Source organism: Macrobrachium rosenbergii, chromosome 21 (assembly GCF_040412425.1).
Source record: "Macrobrachium rosenbergii isolate ZJJX-2024 chromosome 21, ASM4041242v1, whole genome shotgun sequence".
NCBI classification, from domain to species: Eukaryota; Metazoa; Arthropoda; class Malacostraca; order Decapoda; family Palaemonidae; genus Macrobrachium; species Macrobrachium rosenbergii.
This window is the reverse complement of record NC_089761.1, coordinates 38,888,958-38,896,772: the sequence shown is the minus strand read 5'-3', so window position 1 is coordinate 38,896,772 and position 7,815 is coordinate 38,888,958.

Genomic DNA, 7,815 nt, shown 5'->3' with positions numbered 1-7,815 from the left:
TCTCTTATATTCTAACTCGTTTTCCGCTAACTGTCTTTCGCTACAAATTATTTTGCTTTTTAGTGTGAAATCTATAGAGATTTTTTTTTCTATCATATTCTAACTTAGTTTTCGCCAGGTATCTGTCGTCGGTGATTATTTTTATAGCATTATAGCAGTTTTTCTCCCAGTGACCATTTTATCTGTCTCTTTTTTTTCTATCTTGTGTCAGTATTTGTATTCTTCTATAGGCTTTTATTTTAACTAGCGACGGCATATTTTATTCTTAACTCACTTTCACCTTTCTTAATGTATATATACATATATATATATATATATATATATATATATATATATATATATATATATATATATATATATATATATATATATACATATATATATATACATACACATACATACAGTACATATATATATGCCTATTCATTTACCAATTACGTTTGTTTTTGTGTTTTTGTAGTAATTATGAATTATGTTCCTATATACTTCCATTTTTCCTTATTCGTTCCTATTTCTCTTATTTAGTTTTTCTTAATTTTGCTCATTCATTAATTTTCTTCACATTTATTCTCACAAGTATAAAGATTTATTTTTGTGTGAGTTTGTGTGGGTTTCTCTTGAGTTAGGTGTTTTTGTGTGTGCATGTATAGCGTATATGAGAGAGAGAGAGAGAGAGAGAGAGAGAGAAAAGAGTGTTATTTTGTCTGTTTGTGTGTGTGTGAGAGAGAGAGAGAGAGTGCGTGTATGCCCGTTTGTGTATGTGTGTGTGTGTGTGTGTGAGTTGAAGAGAGAAAAGAGAGAGAGGAAGGTGTTGACTACTGATTAGTCAGTAAAAATTCTCTATTCCCTTATGGTGAAAATAATAAACGAAAGCAAGGGAGAGAGAGAGAGAGAGAGAGCCCCTTTCCTGAAGTTGAAGGGAAAGAAAATTAGTCAGTACGATTGGAAAATAATCCAGAAGAAGAAGAAGAAGAAGAAGAAGAAGAAGGAGAGAGAGAGAAGAGAGAGAGAGAGAGAGAGAGAGAGAGAGAGAGACTGAACATCTCACTTGGAAAAAGGTATCGAATTAAAAGAGAAACATTTTACTTTCAACAGGACAAAAGGTTAGACAGGAAGCATCAGTCATGATTTGTACTGTACGCAAAGTCAAGTTAGCTTCTTTCATCTGAACGATTATTATTATTATTACTATTATTATTATTATTATTATTTTCAGCGGAGAGTATTGATATTATTGTTGTTTATTACTGTCAAAAAACGTTCTTAATTATGACATTGAAACAGTTATATATAACTTGCTATTTTATATATAGAACTTTGCAGGTGGTCCTATTGCCAATTGGTTTAATGCTATTATTATTATTATTATTATTATTATTATTATTATTATTATTATTATTATTATTATTGTCTTGTTAAAGAGAATGGCAGCATCAGTGGAACTGATTATATATATATATATATATATATATATATATATATATATATATATATATATATATATATATATATATATATATATATATATATATATATATATATATATATATATATATATATATATATATATATATATATATATAATATATATATATATATATATATATATATATATATATATATATGTATATGTATTATATAATCAATTCAATGACATTCTCTTTAACAAGACAACGTGTCTCCTACTTTCATATATTATTTTTATTATATTATTAGTTGGTAACTGCAATTTAACCTGTTATTATTATTATTATTATTATTATTATTATTATTATTATTATTATTATTATTATTATTATTATTTTTGAATGAAGGGGATAAATCAAATATGCCAAGGCCATTTGTGAAATATATTTCTGCAAAGACGGAGCCCAAAACAATTCCTGCTTACACAACAGTGCATCTTCAAATGGGGGGAAGTATACTGAATGAAATGTATATGAAAATCAATATACATTATATAGAAAAATCACCACCTTGTATAGCAGAATGACTTCAAATTGTATAGGAAAATCACTTACATTATACAGGATAATCACTATCCATTATATAGGAAAATCACTATACGTTACATAGGAAAATTACTATAAACTGTATAGGAAAATCCCTACACATTATATAGGATAATTACTATACATTATATATGAAAATAACTATACATTTTACATAGGAAAACGGCTATGCAATATATAGGAAAATCACTATACATTATATAGAAAAATCACTATAGATTGCATAGGAAAATCACTTTACATTGTATAGGAAAATCTCTATACACTATATAGGAAAATCAATATAATGTATGGAAAAATCACTATACAATAGAAAAATCACTATACATTGTATAAGAAAATCACTATACACTATATAGAAAAATCACTATATGCTGCATGGAAAAATCACTAGACACTGTATAGGAAAATCACTATACATTATATAGGAAAATCGCTATAAGTATATAGGAAAACCACTATATACTGTATGAAAATCACTATACACTGCGGGAAAATCACTATGCACTATATAGGAAAATCCCTACATGTACGCAATATAGGAAAATCATTGCACATTGTATAGAAAATTACTAAATAACATTTATTAAAATCACTATACATTTTACACATGAGTTTTGGACTGAGGACTTGAAAAGCCGGTTCCTGATTGGTCGATTTTCTTGTCCATGCTATGACGTCACTACCAAGTATCTAGGGTCTTTAATTTCCTCTGCTGGAAAAGTTTAAAAGAGACTTCCAGCGGTGTTATGGATATTCCAGACAATGCCGTGGATATTCTATAGAGTATTATGGATATAGCACACACTGTTATGGATATTCCAGGCTACTTCATGGAAATTCCATGCAGTAATATGATACCTCACACTGTGTTATGGAAATTCCAAACAGTACCATTCGAATTCCAGAGTAATGAATATATCAATTTCCATAACACTATCTGGATATTCCAGAATGTTATGGTGAACAATATCATGGATGTACAAAAAGGGTTATGGATATCCCGGTCAATGCAATGGATATTCCAAGAGGTGCTTAGAAATCCCAGATGGCATTATCGATAAATTCCAGGGGTATTATGGATGGCCCTGACACTATTCCAGTTAGTGCCATGGAAGTTTTGAGAAGTGTTGTGGATTATCCAGGCAGAGTTATGGATATTCCTGGTAGTGTTATGGATATTCCAGCCAATCTTATGGATATTCCAGCCAATTTTTTGGATAATCCAGCCAAATTCATGGATATTCCATTCAATTTTTTGGATGTTCCAGTAATTTTGTGGTATTCCAGCCAATTTTGGGCATAACCCAGCCAATTTCATGGATATTCCAGCCAAATTTGTGGATATTCCAGCCAATTTTAAGGATATTCCAGCTAATTTTGTGGATGTTCCAGCCAATTTTGTTAATATTCCAGCCAATTTTCTGGATATTCCAGTCAATTTTATGGATATTCCAGCCAATTTTGTGGTATTCCAGACAAATTTGCGGATATTCCAGCCAATTTTGTGGATATTCCAGACAATTTTGTGGATAATCCAGACAATTTTGTGGGTACTCCAGCCAATTTTGTGGATTATTCCAGCCAATTTTATGGATATTCTAGCCAATTTTGTGGTATTCCAGCCAATTTTATAGATATTCCAGCCAATTTTATGGAAATTCCAGCCAATTTTATGGATATTCCAGCCAGCTATGGATGTTGATGCTCCTATTGAAGAGAGGCTGTGAGACAACCTTGAAGCGACAGAAACCATCAACGTAATATATTTGATTTTTCTCAAGAATCTTTTCATGAAACTTTATATTTCTGATTATTAACTCTTTTGCTTTCCCTGCCTCCATTTCATTCGTCCTTTCTTCTCAAGGCCTTCTTTCTTCATTTTTCTGTTTAACAAATGGGCGTTGACTTGCAAGGCCAGTAAAAGCCTGTGATTTTTGTTTCAGTAATAAAGTTTATCCCCCACAGGGTTAGTTCCATCAGTGCACCTTACGTGTTGCACTGTGGGCATCCCTAAATGGGTTTTGCAACGTCCCTTCGGCCCCTAGATGCACCCACTGTTTAGTCTTTTACTTTACCTGCATTCCCTCAATCTTGCTGTCCAACCTCTCTAACTATCACTTCTTAGTACAAATTTGGGGTTTGCCTCAGTTCTTTTTAATTCATACCTTTACTTTCTGGACCTCTTTATTTTGCTGTCCAGTCACTCTAACTCCATCTTTTCACTCTCTTGAGTGCTGGATGAGCGAAAGTGCCCAAGTGCTTAGCTTGAAGTGGTATTAACCGATTATTAACCGGGGTATGTGGTATTAACTGATTATTAATTGGTTTGTGTGGTATTAATTGATTATTAAACGAGGTATGTGATACTGACTGATTATTAACTGGTTTATGTAGTATTAACTAATTATTAACTGGTTTGTGTGGTATTAACTGATTACTAACCGAGGTATGTGATGCTGACTGATTATTAACTGGTTTATGTGGTATTAATTGATTATTAACTGCTTGATGTCGTTTCAACTGATTATTAACCGGGTTATGTGATATTAAATGATTATTAACTACTTCATGTAGTATTAACTAATTATTAACTGGTTTATGTGATATTAACTGATTATTAATAGGGTATGTGTTATTAACTGATTATTACCTGGTTTATGTAGTATTAACTGATTATTAACCGAGGTATGTGGTATTAACTGATTATTAACTGGTTTATGTAGTATTAACTGATTATTAACTGGTTTATATGGCATTAATTGATTATTAACTGTATATGTGGTATTAAGTGATTATTAACCTGGGTATGTGGCATTAAAAGACTATTAATTGGTTGATGTAGTATTAACTGATTATTAACTGGCTTATGTGGTATTAACTAGTTATTAACTGGCTTATGTGGTATTAACTAGTTATTAACTGGGGTATGTGGTAGTGACTGATTATCAATTGGTTTATGTGGTATTAACTGATTATTAACTGGTTGATGTGGTATTAACTGATTATTAACTGGTTTATAAGGCATTAACTGATTATTAATCGGGGTATGTGGTATTAACTAATTATTACCTGGTTTATGTAGTATTAACTGATTATTAACTGAGGTATGCGGCATTAACTAAGTATTACCTGGTTTATGTAGTATTAACTGATTATTAACTGAGGTATGTGGCATTGACTGATTGTTAACTGGTTTATGTGGTATTAACTGGTTATTAACTGGTTTATGTGGTATTAACTGATTGTTAACCAGTTTATATGGTATTAATTGATTATTAACTGTTTATGTGGTATTAAGTGATTATTAACCTGGGTATGTGGTATTAACTGTTTATTAACCTGGGTATGTGGTATGAGCTAATTATTACCTGGATGATGTGGTATTAACTGATTATTAACTGCTCTATGTGTTATTAAATGATTACTAACCGGGGTATGTGGCATTGACTGATTACCAACTGATTTATGTGGTTTTAACTGCTTTTTCATTGGTTAACATGGTACTAACTGATTATTAACCGGGGTATGTGGTATTAATTGATTATTAAGAGGTTTATGTGGTATTACCTGATAACCAACTGGGGTATGTGGTATTAACTGGTTTATGTGGTATTAATTAGTTTATACGGTATTAACTGACTATTAACTGTTTATGTGGTATTAACTGATTATTAACCTGGGTATATGGCATGAACTGAATATTAAATGGTTGATGTGGTATTAACTGATTATTAACTGGTTTATATGGTATTAAATTATTACTAACCGGGGTATGTGGTAGTGACTGGTGATCAACTGGTCTATGAGGTTTAAGCTGATTTTTAACTGGTTGACGTGGTACTAACTGATTATTAACCGGGGTATGTGGCATTAATTGATTATTAAGTGATTTATGTGGTATTAACTGACTATTAACTGGGGCATGTGGTATCAACTAATTGTTAACTGGTTCATGTGGTATTAACTGAGTATTAACTGGGGTATGTGGCATCAACTGATTATTAACTGGTTCACGTGGTGTTAACTGGCTTATGTGGTATTAACTGATCAACTGATTACACATTCGGCAATGAAGATGAGAGAAGACGCGAAGTAGCCCAGAATGACAGCAAGGAAGACGCCAGTCATGTGCCTCATGTTCAGGACGACTGCGTTGCTGTCCTAAAAAAAAAAGGGTGTTTTGAGAATGAGTTATTCATCAAGGACTCCATTGACTGAATTCATCAGATCTCCCTTATTTCATGCAGTGCTTTCAGCATTCTTTGAAGCGATAACATTCCTTAATTGCTTCCAACAGATTATGGTTACCCTTCCACCTATAAAAATCTATTAGGTCTTAAGGATATATATATATATATATATATATATATATATATATATATATATATATATATATATATATATATATATATATAGTGTATTTTAACATAACCTGGAAGTGACATTACTTCTTATATTAAAAATTAAAGTATCACAAACCAATCCGTAAAGCATGTCTGTAAATGCATGTAGGCGTGCTTTGCAACTCTTCACTTCACACTTCCAATAAATTTTTGACCAATCAGCGACTGTTTTCTGCCTTTCGGAAATGTAATTTGAGTCATCTAAGAATTTCTTTCCTCCACGGGCGCTCTGAATGGTACGAGGCACGATTATAAAAAAATGCCTTTATACCGCCAGGAGCTCGGATGCAGCTGCTAAATCTTACTTATATATTTGAATTAAAAGAAAAAATATGTAAACTAAGCCTTCAGCTTACGAAACAATCAAACTATGTCATTTCCATTTCCCAAATAAGGCAATTGCCTGAAGCTACGTAAGGCAATTGCCTAATCTAAGAAATGGAAATGACATAGTTTGATTGTTTCGTAATATCCTTCCTATATAGGCTATTTATTTATTTTGGGAGGTCAATTTACCGGGTGTTAACGAAACCGGTTTCAGTTTACCGGGAGTCAAAATACCGCGATTGAAATTACCAGGGTCAAAAAAAAAAAACAAAAACCAGGAGTCTACATACAGGCCACCATAAAAAAAATTAGAGTATCGTAATATGTTCTATAAAAGACATTGCTTCATAATGATTGCCAACAACCACCTGTTATTTCAACTCATTCACTTTACCTGGCTGACTCCATCATCATTTTCCAGAGCACCTGACTGGCCCAAGGTTTCTCTCTTTAGCTTCCTAATCTTTCTGAACCGAGCATTCAAGACGTCTCGCATCCAGTAAGCCATCAGCCCAGCGTCTGTCAGTCTGCCCAGCAGTCGGGAGAAACGGCCGTACAATGGGAAGCCTTTTCTGTAAGAAGAAGAATTTGTAAAATTTTTATATTTTTATATATAACACACATATATACACATATATATATATATATATATATATATATATATATATATATATATATATATATACATTATTCAGAAGATAAATAATGACAATAATAATGAAATTCAGGCTGTCAAGTCAGGCACTGGAACATTTTAGGTCATATGGTATATATATGTACATACATATATGTGTGAACATTTTATATATATATATATATATATATATATATATATATATATATATATATATATATATATATATATATATATATATATATATATATATATATATATAAACCATTTCCTTACCTGAAAGCCCAACCGAAGTAACTACCTGCTGTATATTCTTTCTTGCTGAAGTAGAAAGGTGTCTGCCCTTTAACATCCATGTAACCCAACGCAGCTATAAGATAATTCAGCCCGTTCCTCGTTGAGATCAGCCCATAGTTGCCTCTCAGGACTTTGGCAA